Source organism: Sciurus carolinensis, chromosome 1 (assembly GCF_902686445.1).
Source record: "Sciurus carolinensis chromosome 1, mSciCar1.2, whole genome shotgun sequence".
In the NCBI taxonomy this organism is placed as follows: domain Eukaryota; kingdom Metazoa; phylum Chordata; class Mammalia; order Rodentia; family Sciuridae; genus Sciurus; species Sciurus carolinensis.
The window spans coordinates 51,982,011-51,997,664 of NC_062213.1; the positions used below are offsets into that span (position 1 = coordinate 51,982,011).

General features: G+C 32.6%; 1 protein-coding gene, 1 non-coding gene and 1 pseudogene across 7 annotated transcripts in view; 2 read left to right on the forward strand and 1 right to left on the reverse strand.

Moving 5' to 3' along the window:
• Positions 1–15,654, reverse strand: part of Ralyl (RALY RNA binding protein like) — a 641,586-nt gene that overhangs the window by 204,240 nt on the left and 421,692 nt on the right. The window lies entirely within an intron of this gene.
• Positions 7,802–7,905, forward strand: LOC124968538 (U6 spliceosomal RNA). Its single transcript, XR_007105753.1, has one exon. It is a non-coding gene; the product is annotated as a U6 spliceosomal RNA (small nuclear RNA).
• LOC124988269 (proliferating cell nuclear antigen-like) lies at positions 7,897–8,587 on the forward strand (annotated as a pseudogene).

Genomic DNA, 15,654 nt, shown 5'->3' on the forward strand with positions numbered 1-15,654 from the left:
CTGAGGTTGAATACCATTGGGGTTTTAGTCATATGTATTTTCTTGTTTCTTAAGTGCTTTTTCAAGGTTTTCCTCATTTCCTTGTTGAGTTTTCTGTGGTGTGAGAGTGTGTGTGAGTGAATGTGTGCTTGCACGTGTGCCTGTTCCATTTACTTAGCTTGTAGGAATTCTTTACAAATTCTGGATAAGGGTCCCTTGGATATTTACATATCTTCTTTCACATTGTTGTTTTCTCTTGACTCTCTGAATGATGCATTTCATAAACCAAAGTTCTTATTTTTAATGAGGTACATGTTTTCATTTTTTTTCTCCTATGGATATTATTTTTGCATCTTCGAGAAAACTTTGCCCTCACCAACATAATGAAAATATGTTTTTATAATTACTTTCAGAAGCTCAATAATTGTGTACTTTGATCTCCAAACAAATTGTGATTAATATTTATGTGTGGTATATGGTGAGGGCTCAAGATCATTGCTTTCTTGTGGGAGAACCAATGGACCCACAAAGACCATCCTTTCGCCACTTGTAGTATCACTTTTGTTTTGAATCAACTGACCATATATGCATCAATTTATTTCTAGATTCTACATTCACTACCCTTAGTCTATTGGTTTATCCTTATACTACTCTTGCATTGCTTAATTATTGTGGCTTTATAATAAGTCTTGATGTCTAGTCATGTTAAGTCTACTTTTTTATTACTTCATGATTGTTTTCTTATTCTTAGTCCTTTGTATTTCCACATTAAATTTTAGAAAAAAAATCATCATTTTTGATTTAAAAGAGTATTGAAATTTTATTAGAATTATATTGGATCTATAGATTAATTTGATAAGGTTTGATATCTTAAGTCTTCAAATCCATGAGCAGATTTTGGAGGTTTCAGGAGAGAGATCTTCCCAATTTTTCATTAGATTTATTCTGTCTAAAATTTTGGAATTTTATAATGACATTTTATAAGACATCCATTTAAAATTTTATTTTCTGTATTTTAATTTGCTATTCCTGATATATAGATAGAAAGAAAAATGACTCTATACTTTGATCTTGTGGATTGCTTAACTACTTATAATTGATTAATATGGACTCTATTGCTTTATATTTTCTATGTATTCAATCAAGTGATATGGAAATAAAGGTAGTTTTTATTCCTCTCTGCAATGATTATGACCTCCAGTGTAATACTGAATGTTAGTGGTGAGACTGAATATATTTTTCTCACTCTTGATTTCAGAGCAAAGAGTTTCAATCATTCATCGCTAAATACAATGTGCTTATGTGCATATGTTTATTTTCAGAAGCTTCTTGTTATTTAAAGGATGTTATCTTCTAGTTCTCCAACAGGTTTTATCATAATTGGATACTGAATCTGGTCAGATGCATTTGCTGCATCTACTGCTGGAGGATTTTTTTTTTTCAGATCTGCATTTCTAGAACATTCCCAATGTGATCATGATGTTTTTACCCTTTTTATGAATAACTGCATTTGATTTGCTGATATTTTGCTCTTGTTTAGGAATTACACATTTCTCCATTCACAGGAGAAAGCTTGGAATGTTTCCTCCTCCAGTGATTTTAACTTGTTTTGGGTGTGCTTTCTCTCTGCCTGCAATGTCCTTTTCTTATCTTTCCTCCAGGTAGCTAGACCTGCTCTCTTCTGTGGTTTTCATGGCACCAGAAGCAGCCTTCTTTATAGGTTTACCACTTCCACACAACACTGGGAGGGGAGGAAGAAAGCCCAGCCACATGGGCTCAATTCATCTCCCTTAAATTAAATGGGGCTGTACTTAGTTCCTTAGGAATATAATCAGATAATGATGTGGAAGTCTTACTCTTCATTTTTGAATCTTATTATATTCTTTCTCAATTCATTCTCAGTTCAACTACTTCATGATGAAAATAAACTATTCTTATTAAAATGCATAGTTTAATTATCTTCTAGCAAAGAGATTTTGAGAGTTAAAGCATAATTTATACTTTCAGCTAGCCAAACATGGCTAGAATGCCCCAGATTCATTCTCCAGAGAGATAGATGAAGAAAGAAACCACTTGGTGTCATCCAGAATTCCATGCTTTATACTTGACAGGAACCAAAGTCCCTTTGGCTTTTCTTCAGTAGTAGTTCATCACAAGTCCATTTATCATCTCTAGATATCTTATAAAGTTATCCTGACAAATAACACAAAATGTTTGTACTCCAATAAAACTGAAGAAAGCAATTTTAACTTTTAGGTTTAATAAATACCAACCATGTGGAAATTCTCCAAACAGTGCTTTGACTTGTCTGTAAAATGTTATAACTGCAAAATGCTTACAGAGGCTAGATTTCTTTTTCTCCAAACCTCAAAAAAAAATCACTTTTACAAAGATAAGAGTTTTATCAATCACGCCATTCTAAAGCAGTTATGTCATTTTTCTCACTGTGCATTCACATTTCTATGACTTCACTTCAGTGATAAATTTCTTAAAAAGAATGAAGTAACAGATGTTTTCTCGAAAATCTGGATTCTCACAAGTCAACCAGAATTTATATCCACTTTCTCCTCTTCATTTGACTGTATTTGTTCTAATTATTTAATTTTTGGCCATAGGACTTAAAGACTGATTCCTACTTTTATGTTAGTTATATGAGAGAGCCAGATGACTTATAAAACCTTGTTCTTTTACACTAGAAATTAATTTTTTCCTTCATCATCTTTTTTTGTTTTCAAATATTTTCTCACTTTATTGAGGTAATTTGCAAATAAAATTGTATGTATCTAAGATGTTCAACAGGATGTTTTGATGAACATAAACATTGTGAAATGAACATCACAGACTAACATGTCCACCACCTCATATATTACCTTTTTGGGGGCAATAATATTTAAGATGTACTCTCCTAGCACATTCCAAGTAAATAATACAGTATTATTAAGTACATTAACCCTGCAGTATATTAGATCCCCAGAACTTAATCCACAGAACTGAAACTTCCTATCCTTTGACCAACATTTCATTTTCCTGCCTCTCAGCCCCTGGCAATTACCATTCTGCTCTCTGTTTCTATGAGTTTGACTTTTTAAGATTTCCTTTGTCTTTTTGTGCCTGGCTTATTTCACTTAGCATCACATACTGTAGGTTCATCCATATTATTGTAAATGAAAAAATTTCATTCTTTTTTTAAAGGTTAAATCTTTTCCTGTGTGTGTGTGTGCATAAATGTTTTCTAAATATAAATATTTATGTATAGTATTATAATATATATATGTATATTTATCATTTTCTTTATTCATTCATCTGGTGATAGACATAGGTCTACTCATATTTTGTCATTATGAATAATACTGCAATGAACCTCGGGTGAAGAGTCTCTGAATCCTTTGTGGCATTTACCCAGTTGTGGGATTGGTAGCTCTATATAGTCCTATTTTTTAGGGTTTTAGGGAACCTCCATTCATTTACTATATATTGGGCACAAGAATTTACATTCTTGCCAATAGGGTAAAAGGGTTTACTTTTCTTCCCATACTCACCAAGTCTTGTTCTTCTTTGTCTTTTTGATAGTATCCATTATAACATGTGTAAGGAAATGTTTCATTGTGTTTAATTTGCATTTCCATGATGATTAGCTATTTTGAGTTTTTTTTTCCCACATACTTTTAGGCCACTGCATATCTTTTGAGAAATGCCTTTTCAGATCCTTCACTCATTTTTAATTTTCTTTTCTTTTTCTTTCTTTTCTTTCTTTCTTTCTTTCTTTCTTTTTTTTTTTTTTTTTTTGCTGTTAGGTTGTTTGAGGTCCTTGTATATTTCAGATATTAACCCATTATCCGATATGTTGTTTGCAAACAATTTTTCCCCATTCTGTAAGTGTCTTTTCCTTTTGTTGTTTCCTTTGCACTACAGAAGCTTTTTGGTTCGAGGTAATCCCATTTTCTGTTTTTACTTTTGCTGCATGTGCTTTTAGGGTCATATCCAGAAAATCATTGCCTGGATCAATATCACAAAACTCTCCCTTATATTTTCTTGTTTTTGGTCTCACAGTTAAGTCTCTAATCCATTTTGAGTTGATTTTTGCATACGGGGTGAGATAGAGTCCAATTTCTTTCTCCTGTATGTAGATATTGAGTTTTCCCAGCACCACTTATTCAAGACTGTCCTTTCCTTCTGTGTTCTTGGCACACTTTAATTGATGATAAATGTGTAGTTTACTCCTGGGTTATCTATTCTGAATGTTCCTTTCCCCTATAGGTTGGTTTTTATGAGGGTACCCTATTATTTTAATTACTATAGCTTTTTATTATATTTTGAGATGATTTTATCACTGTATACTTATTTTTATTTTTATTTTGTTACCTAACATTCTTAAATGATGGATTCCAAGATCTCTTCAAAATAAATACTATAAAATAAGTGTTACTTAAAAAACAAATGCAAGGTTTATCCATAATTGTTCTATATTACAAATATGAACTCTGAAATTAAAGAAAAAGACAAAAAAAGTATGAGGAACAGAAATGCATCAAGTGAATCAATGGCAACTTAAGGGAGGAATTAAAAAATGAAATACCCTGAGTGTTCATGAATCCATCTTCATGCTTTTTATTTTCTTCATTCCAATAAAAGTATAATTAACTTGTATGAATTTATTATGTTTCTCATATTTTTCCATTTTTCAAGTGCCAAAAAAAAATGAGCTGAGCAAAAATGTATTGAAAGAATGGGAAATGAAAATGAAAGTTGGAGAATCTCTGTTGCTGGATAACATGAGTATTACAATACAGTGACACAAATGTCCTCAAGTTACAATTGGCAAGTTAAAGAATACCTAAAACAATAAAATACCACAGAATTTTGCAGAAAATAAAAAAATTTAAAAATGCGTAGAATATTTCAAATAAACCCAGTAGGACATTGAGGTTCAATTATTTTGCTGATTATGCAACACATTTTTGCATCATTGCAATACTCTGTATCTCACGTCTTTATTGCATGTAATGAAGATACTTGCCAATATGAAGCAGTGAGTTACTACAAAGTCTTATACTCCAGGATATTTAAAGCATGAGACTTTAAAATATTTTAATCATCCATTCGAAATAAAGCCCATTCCCATCAATAAATGTTAACACAATCATTTTAGTGAATTAATTATTGTCATTTTCACTCAAGTATTTTTTCCATTTCTGGTGCTTTCCATGGATATGAGTACACATCCATAACATTCAGCAGAGGAGAGGACACTGGGAAGTGTGAGGCATGAAATGTAACTTCCTTGAGAGCAGAGATCTCCTTTTTCCTAATTCCTTCCATACTATACATACTCACTATGCATTTATGCATAGTGAGTGTTCCATAAGTATTAAACAAATGAACCATCAGATCTTCCCAGCACAGAGACATGACCCAAGTGTCATGTATTTGGTAGATGACAATTATTACTGTTACATCTTGTATGCACTATTGCTAGTTCAACATTAGCTTTCTGCAGGAAATGTGAAAGTAAAAGACTCAAGAAAGAATTCTGATGCAATACATTGAAATAATTTTTCTCACCTCCTTTTAAATTCTACTTAAATCCTACACCTGTTATTTGGGTTTAAAAATTCTATACTATGCAGGGCACAGGAGGTCCTTTGCATAGGAAATACTTCCAAAAAGCTGACAATTTAGCCCTGGTAATCAAGAGTTGTTCATTCTCATATAGACAATTTTAAAAAGTGGAAACAGCAAGGCACTTTTGCATAACTTAAGATATAGGAGGAATTTGAAATTTAGAACTAATGACTTCTTTCAGTTTGGTGGTAATTTAAAAGAAAAGTAATATCACTTGACTTCCCTCTGAAGCATGCATCCTGAAAAATCTATAGCTCCAGCAATCCAAAGAAGTCTAACCTCCTATAAGTGAAGAAATAGAAAGTGGTTTTATTTTCCACTTTTTCTGTACGTGTTTATTTCTTGAAAAACGCTGTCTGAAGTGGGTAAAGGGAGAATAGTCCAGGCTAATAATTTAGACCAAAAGTACATGCATTGAAGGTACACTGAAAATGTCATAAAAAGTCATCTTGTGTGGGAGCCAGGTTAGCCATTACTCTAAGAAGTTTTCCTTGAAAGCAAGTTCAACTGAGAAAATAGCTGAGGTAATTGCATTTTTTATTTTCTTTTATTGCACAAAATATCAATAAATACTGCTGGTCTTAAGCATTTTCTATTCAGAAACAATTTTTATTCTTTTCTATTTCTAGGTTTATCACTGCTTTAAATTGTTAGATTATGTTATAGGCACACTTTTCTGACTCAAAAAGTCTTTGAAAAACACGTTTTGCTGTGGTCATTAAGAAATAGGCAAATTATTTTATTCTTGATATTATAACATAGAGTTTTTTATCCTCCCTTTATCATGCTTTCTTTTATTTCTTTTTAAAGATCCTAAGTACTGTGTTTACCAGATTTAACTGTTTGTATAATCTCTAATCTATAATTAATTCTATCTGAAAACAACCACGCTATTCATAATGCAGTTTACAAATGTAACAATTTTAACTCTTTATTAGTCTATTTAATCAAGGACAATCCAAGATCATAGTTTATTTTATACAGGGTATTGACAGCTAAAGATAAACAAGGTAAACCTTGAAGGCTTAACACAAATGGCTCTGCCTTGATGGAGTCTGCTTCTTTAGTCCTTTAATCCCTTATTTCTTTCTCTAAATGGTAAGAATGTGTTACGCTTATACATGTATATGTAATCACAACTAAGGAGCTGAAAACATTTTGAGAGGCTATGACTTCTACATTCCCTCCTGTGTTCCCTCATAACTTTGAGCACAGAAGGTCCTCGATGGTTATTGAGGCATAATCATTGCATGACTAGCTATTATTTTAGCTTCCTGGAATCCATAATGCCATTTTAGAATTTGGGGGGAACACTAAGTGTCATCTATGAAGCATAATTACATTGAAATCTTGGAATCATGGGAACAGATTAGTTGACTCACTTGACTAAATGCTATTTGGGATATGGGGTCTAAGAGTATACTGGGAGTGTTAGAACATGGTTTGGGTTGCAACACCTCATAAAAAATCCATTAAGAATGTTATGCCTACAATCAAGCTCTGCACATTTGCATGCAAGCCACAAACTAAAACCTATTTCTACCATATGGACATCTATAAAATCACAGGAACTATTTGGAGGAAGGAATGAGCTACACTTCTAATACTGTCATAGTACAAGCAACCCAAATTTACTTTCCGTATCTCTACATCAGTGATTCCTAGACTTTGGAATTTCTTTTTTTTTTTTTTTTTTTTTTTTTTTGTTGAACATTTGTATTTCTTCTTTTTTTTTTTTTTTTTTTTTTTTTTTTTTTATTGTAAACAAATGGGATACATGTTGTTTTTCTATTTGTACATGGATCAGAAAAATTCCAAAGGAGAAAATATTCTTTCAAGTAAAGAATTTAAAAATAGTATCTCTGAATATCACCATGCCCCCAAAGACAGACTTTTTAAAAAAGTGATTAAAATGCAGAATAATGAGGGATTCCACAGAGTAGACCAAGTAGACTTTTTGGAGGAAAACTGATATTTGAATTTGATAGTATTAATATTTGAGGCATGAATAGTATCAAATGTTGGTTTCCTAAGTCAAATATCAATTTATAAATTATCATCTGTACTTTGTTTTTTAATCCCAAGGTTTGGGTGGTAATTTTTAAAGCAAATTATAAAGGAATATTTGGCAAGTCAGATATAATCCATTCTGTTCCCCTACTTAAGGGCCTTTGGTAAGCCTCTATTAAAATAAGTTATTGTGCTCACTTCAGTAGCACATATACTAAAGTTGGAACAAGACAGGATCAGCATGGACCCCATGCAAGGATGATATGAATCTACATACCATTCTTGCATGAATTTTGCTGGGACATCAGCTCTGGCAAATCTGCAGAGTATGGACTCATCCCACATCTCCTCGGTGCAGCTTCCCACTCAGGGCTTCCACAGGTACCACTGAGACTGCCACCTGGCCATGGAGGTGAACCTCACCAGCAAGTCCACACCACTACCATGTGCTGGCAATGAAGACATCATTCCATTAAGAGCTAAAGATAATGTGGACACCTTGACGCTGGTATTTGAAGCACCAAATCAAGAGAAAGTTTCAGACTATGAAATGAAATTAATGGATTTAGATGCTGCACAACTTGGAATTCCAGAATAAGGGTACAGCTGTGTGTTAAAGATGCCTTCTGATGAATAGGTTCATATATACCGAGACCTCAGACATAATGGAGACGCTGTTGTAATACCCTGTGCAGAAGATGGAGTGAAATTTTCTGCAAGTCGAGAACTTGAAAATGGAACCATTAAGTTGTCACAAAAATGAAAGAGGAGGAAGTTGTCACCATAGAGATGAATGAGCCAGTTTGGCTAACTTTTGCCCTGAGGTACTTCAACCTCTTTACAAAAGTTGCTCCACTCTGCTGCAGTACTACTCAGTATGTCTGCAGACGTACCCCTGTTAGAGTATAAAATTGCTGACATGGCACATTTTAAGTACTATCTCATTCCCAAGATCAAGAATGAAGAAGGAGCTTAGGTATTCTTAAATTCTGAGGAAATACGACTAAGCTCTTTGAAAACTGCTTCTGAGATGCCATCGTGAACTGAAAGTCTTTTATGTCATCAAATTTGTAACTGAGCACATAAGTAGATAATGTCTTCTGTAAATAACCTATTTTTTCCCTCCATTTTATATACTTTTAAGAATAAAATCCAAAGTAAAGTCTGGTCTTGTTAACCTAGAAATACTTCTTTCTGCCCTTACTTAGAAAACAAATTATTTAAAAACTTTTGGAAAACCAGTATTGAAATTGGTTACATTCAATATGAATTTTCGAAAAAAGAAAATATTCAAACTAATGTCTGAAACCATCTAAATTATCCAAAGTTACATTTAATTAAAATTTTAATGAACATATCTAAGAAGGTTCATGGAAAAAATTGTTGGGTGAAATTGAAATAAATTTTCAGGATAAAATAAATTTCTCAAATTATTTGAAATTGGCAGTAAAATAAATCTTTCTTGTTATGGTTTTATATTTTTAAAACCCTTCATTGTTATAGTTCAACAGAACATATTTATATTTTTAAGGACTAATAATTTAGTTATTATTAGTTTTCCTAATTTTCTTTTTTTACATCTGAAACATTGGTATATATATATATGTGTGTGTGTGTGTGTATACATATATATGACTATATATAGTCTTCTTATAATCAAATGTTAAGTAAAATTAATTAAGACTAAATGAAAGAAATCAATTTAAATCAAACTGTTTTTACTTTTAGAAAATCTTATACAATATTCTATAGTCTTGGATTTCATGAATAATCTAGTAAACAATCACTGAGCACACCAACAGGCAAACAGAAGTCATTTTTTTAAACACAAATATATTGAGTATGCTGTACCTGCTAACAATATTAGAAATAAAAGATGAATTGTCTTGTCCACAAGAATTAAATAGCCTTGATGAAATAATGATTGTAAGAATTATCTTTCAAGTACTTATAAGAGCACTTGGTAATCATTCAAACTGTGTGATTCAGCCTAGGGAAGAAATAGGAAGACCAGAGAGAGTGGATGTGACATTTGGAGTGCTGTTGGAAAATGGGGTAGGAATTGAAGCATATCCCATAAGCAAGGAAATGGAAAATTCAGGCTCTAAACACAATACTCCACTGGACCTATAAATACAGAAAATCCCCACTTTTCTGTTGGTCTCTGTTTGACCATATGAAAAATTAGATATTCAAACTGTTAAACCTTTAAGTCCTTTTCTAATTCTAAAAATTCTACAACATTTTTGATAACTTAGTGAACTTGGTAAAATAAGGTCTATGCAAAATTGTCCAGCAGAATTACATGAACACATTTCCAGAAAACACAACTTTTTGGTGTGAATAGACTATGAAAATTCTCACACATTTTTTCATATTCATCACTTTGAGAAATATGAGCTCTCTGATATTTCTTTCCTGAAGTTCCTTCTGAAATGACAGTCATTGAGAATTGTTAATTGGTGTATAAACACTGTGTTCAAAATAAGTTGAATGTCAGGCAGAAAGAATTATAAATAAATATTTAAATGGGAAAAGTATTAAGAACAAACAAACAGAAGAGCTTTGGAGTCCTCCAGGAACATTTTAGAAGAAGGATCTTATAACTGATCTTGGACAGAAAGTTCATGATCAGGATCTCACAATCAGGAAGAAATTGGAAGAGTTGGAAGAAAATGAATTTAAAAAAAAAATTCTTTTAAATCTTTTTTAAAAACAGGAAAAAGTCTGAGAAGATGACCTAATGTGGAAAAAAATAAATAAATAAATGAAACTCTACCGTGAAAAAACACTCTCGGAATTTTGGTGTCAAATAAGCAAGAATCAGAGTCAACACCTAGGGGTGTTTTGAGACTAAATTAAGGAAGATGAACATAAAGAGAGTGAAAGACAGAATCAGTTTTAATGAATACTTTTAGTTTGCAAACTGCTCTATTTATGGAGATACATTAAAGAGTGAAACATTTAGTGTTTAATGAAAAATAAATGAAGTTATGCTTTTTTAACAAGCACATAATTTTTTTGAGAATTTATCATTTATTCATCTACAAAATGAAGTCAGAATAAAAGTTAGGCACATCTCCTCCATTGATGATAGAAGCAGACCCTTCACATAAGGGTTGTACTGTAAAAGGAGAATTGACATATTCTACATTAAGCTATAATGAATCTTTGACAATTTCTGTGATAAGACTTGATGAGAAATAGACTCAGAAGCACATGGGTATTCCAACATGGAATGCCAAAGAGGCCTTGTCCAAGCACCAAAACTATACATGATCACTATAATGTCAACATTTAGTGAAAGAGGAAAAATGCTGGTTTACCTACCTTTGGTTTTAAGTGCATAGTCAAAGCGAACCTGGTGAGATGGGACAGAATAGGGGTGGTGTGACAAAACCCACAGCAGACTGGAGGTTCTGCCTTCAAATTCCAGTTTTCTATCACCACACTGGAACAACTCCAAGTGTAGGACCAAGTTTGATTTTTGTGTTTCTTGCATAGCTTGGTACCATGAACAAAATAGGCCTCAATTTTCATTGAATGAATAAATAAAAATGAATGGATGAATGTGATGTTGAATAAGTCACTTACCCTTCATCAGCTTTCCTGCCAAATAAATTTCATTTGCCAGTGAATTTCCCTGACTCTTTATTAAAATAGATCTTGCAACATTTTTTTAACTTTATTTTTTTTAATGTGGTGCTGAGGATCAAACCCAGTGCTTCACACGTGCTAGGCAAGTGTTCTAACACTGAGATGCATGCAACCCAACCCTCTCTGACTTTTGATTATCTACATTTTTATTACTTTATGTTGTTTGATTTTGTTAGTTTTTAAATATACTTCCCTGTTATATTGGATCATTTCTGATCTTGAACAACTCCAGTATTTTCTCATTCCACTACCAGTCAGGTTCTAGTATCAATCATCGTAAGTAAAATTACTTTGCATCTTTAAGTTCTCTGTCACATCCACTTACCAAGATATATCTATAACTGCATCTCAGTAATCTGTTTGTCTATTTACTCTTCATTGTAATTACCCAAGTATAGATAGCAACTTTGTAAGTGAACTTGCTATCTTAACGCACTGACCCTAAGTGTCTTTGCATAATTATTGAAATTCCACTTAAGTACATCATTCTCTAAACTATGGTTCAACTTTTAAATCACAGAGTTTTTACCCCAGCTGTTTTATCTGTTTTAAATTCTGTCTTCCCATACACATATACAAATACACCCAAGTTTTAGTCCTTGAAGATCTTTACTCAAAAACTCCATAAATACTTCTCTCTTTAACTCAGTTTACTGGCTCAATTTATTTATAGGCTAAATTTATTACTTTTTCCCTCTGGACACTTGCCATAATGTTTATTACTGTACCAATGTGAGCTGAAGGATAATACGTGATATGGTCTTAATTATGTTTGAATCCCTTACACCTACCATAGTGACTATCAGTGAACACTTGTGGTTGTCATATACAGACCGCTTCTCCTGATGATGGCTTGACAATTTTTTTTTTTACTTTACAGTGGTGCAAAGTGATGTGCATTCAGTTATTGTATGCTGGATTATAAATCTGATCTTCTCCCAGGCTAGGGAAATGTAAAATAGTACTCTCTGATGATGCTAGGCAGCAGAAGCAAGTCACAGTTCCTACTCAGCCACATGATCATGAGGGTAAGCAACTGATATTCTATAGTGTACTGTGCTGCCATCTTTGTTTAATGTCATGTTTTGTGTTTTTGCAATCCACTGTGTCTACAAAATGCCTATCTGTGTGTTTATGAGATATTCCACATTTTATCATAAAATAGGTTTTGTGTTAGATGATTTTTTTCCCCCACTGTAGGCTAATGCAAGTGTTCTGAGCACATTTACAGTAAGCTAGGTTGGGCTATGATGTTTGGTTGGTTAGAAATATTGAATGCATTTTGACTTACGATATTTTCAACTTGATGAGTTTATTATGTTGTAACCCTGCCACACATTGAGGAGCGTTTGTATCTTGTCAGACAGAGCTCTGTGAAAAGCAGTGGTAGTAATCTATAAAATAATCTCCTGATGTTATCACCTGCTTTTTTTTTTTTCTTCCAAAGAGGTAGATGGGAGAAAGGAGACACTGAGAGACAAATATCTACAAATATCTTAAATTTAGAAGTAGTGAGGAGAAAGTATATGGAAAGATGGGTTTCATGTTTGCAGAACAAATAAATGAATAATGCCTTTATTTTCATCTTACTAGATCTGAGAGTAGAGAGCTAGAAGAGAGCAGAGGGAGGCAAGGGGGTAAAGAAAAGTTTTTTATTTGATCTCAAATAAATGCTTGCAAAGCTGTGGTTCAGTATTCTCAATACTTGCTTCAGATGATTGTCAAAGATTTTTTTAAAATACTGAGAGTTGGCACCATTCCCACAAATTCTAATTCATTTGATTTTGGATGGAGCCCAAGGACAATATTTTTTTTTTTTAATTCTTCAAATGATACAAACATCTTCTAGGATGGATTGCTCTTCATCATTTTTAATACCTTTCCATCCCATTCTGTCTCTCAAAATGCTTACCTCCCATAGTACACTACTCTCGTTACAACCTCAGATCCTGGTCCAAAGTCTTGTTCATAGTGTTAACATTTTTCTGTGTGTTGTGTACTTGTTTGTGTGGTGTGCACATATATATGAGTTTGTTCACACAAATGAAGATAAAATTTCTTTTTTTGATAGTACATCTTTACTACTGTCTTCTCAGAAATAAGCAATATAGTCAGGAGAGAAAAACAGCATCAAGTCAAGAGAAAGAAAAACAGCCAAGAATTTCATAGCAACGCAAAAATATGTTATGGTAGCTGGATATGAGTGTCAGAGCCAATTCCTGATGTAAGAAGAGAGCCAACTATGTTTGGCAGAATCAAAGTTCTATTATCTCTGTTTTACTGACAAAACACATAAAGATCCAAATGTCAACCCATGCATGTGCTATGAGGGTGACTGCTGGTTCTCACTGTGCTAAGACCAAGCACATCTATATTCCAGAAAATACTAGATTAAGCAAAAATTGGTCCAGTATTGCTTTTCATTCTTTGTTGCCAGATGGTCCCTTTCAGCATGATCTCTCATTTGATGATAGAGCTGAAAAATAGCTTAAATCAGATGGCTTAGTCAAGACCTGTGGTTTTCCTTATTTTTTACTGTAGAAAGTTTTATATGCAAAAGTTAAGAGATAAGTATATTGATTACCATCTATCCACCATGCAGTGTAAAGAATCATCAGCTCAGCACAATCCTGTTTCATCTATTATCCAAAACCAGATTATTTCAAAACAAATCCCAGACATTACTTTATGTTTTCTCAAAGTGTCTCCTCACACATACTTAAGGGTAAAATTTCTTTGCTCAAACAAAAATTACAGTACTATCATCATGTCTAAAAGCATTAATAATTATCTTAATATCATTAAAAATCCAGTTAGTAGTCAAATTTCCTTGGTTGTCTTGAAAATAAATTTTCTTTTTAGATTAGTCAAATACAGGTCCAAATAAAATCCATAAGCTGATCAAGACTTGAAATGCACTGTAGTGTAAATCTGGCACAAAGTACAAGAAGGGAATTTTTCAGAGGCACAGTAGAAATGAAGGCACATTCCTATCATGAGGGCTAGGATGAGGTGTGAGAAGGATTTGGGAATTATCCTGAGAATAGTGAGAATCCATGGAATGCTTCAGAAGTTGAAAGACATGAGCATATTTAAGAAGAGAAAAGCTGAATGAATATTAAGAGAGCTAGATAAACAGTCCCACCTTGAAATGCAGGTTTCATAGCTTGTGAATTTCTCTTCTGGATCAATTTTTAAATTTTCTGTGACAACTGACCCTGGAGGTCTTACAAGATCATTAGTAGAGTTTTCATAAATCTGAACAACTATAAGAAGTGTGTGTGTAGAGGGAAATAGGGGGGAGGGGGAGGAAGAAGGAAAGATGGTGGAATGAGACAGACATCATACCTATGTACATGTATGATTACATGAATGGCGTATCTACATCATGTACAACCATAGACATGAAAAGTTATATCCCCATTGTATACAGTGAATCAAATGCAGTCTGTAAAAATAAAATAAAATAAAAAATAAAAAAATAACAAAAACAAAAAACAAAAACCAAAGAACCGTTGGAGAAAAAAATCTCTTCAGTATACTGAAATACCTGGGTAAATATTGTATAATTCATATAATACTGACTATATTTATAATAAATACTGAGTGTGGTTTAGAAATCTTTACGAATTTATTTTGTTATAAATATGAAAATTAAATGTGTTGTTTACTAAAAAGAAAAAAAAGATCTGAAAATTAAGTTTTCTGTACTAGATATCTTTGAAATATATAATAAAACACTCGAGCCTGCTGAGTGTTTTATTATTTGTTACAAATAAACCTTTCTTATGTTTCTTATTGAGAATCATTACAGTGTTTTATAAGTTGTATAGTTAGTTCTTCAAGACTTGCTGGATGTTACAGGGAATTAAAATGACTTTACTTAAAAAAAAGTGTGGATTCACAAGGAAAAATAACAAATGAAAAAAATGTGAATGTGACAAAGTAGAGCTAGCTCTGCTCAAGGAAGAAGAAGAAAATATTTTTCAGGATTCATTTTTTGCTGCCACATCAGTTTATTTGGGAAGAAAAGGAGCAAAATCCAAAATTAAGGAATAAATGACCATAGTCTGAGATGGATTCCCTTTTGTTCCTCAAAACATATTTCTAGTGGGTGAAAAATGTCAAAAGAACTATAGTCATAAATGAAAGCCACACCTATATCAGATAACACAGAATCTAGAAATCGTGCACGGACAAAGTCAAACAAAAAGAATGAATAAGTTGTTAGAATAATAAATAAAAGCTTGATTTGAAGGTAAAGCTATTAAAACGGACTACCTACATTTTAAATAAAATCCATAAAAAGATTTATCATCTAAAACTTATAAAGCAGAAATGAAAGAGTAACACTATCAGACTGAAAAAGATTTGTGAGAAAAAAGT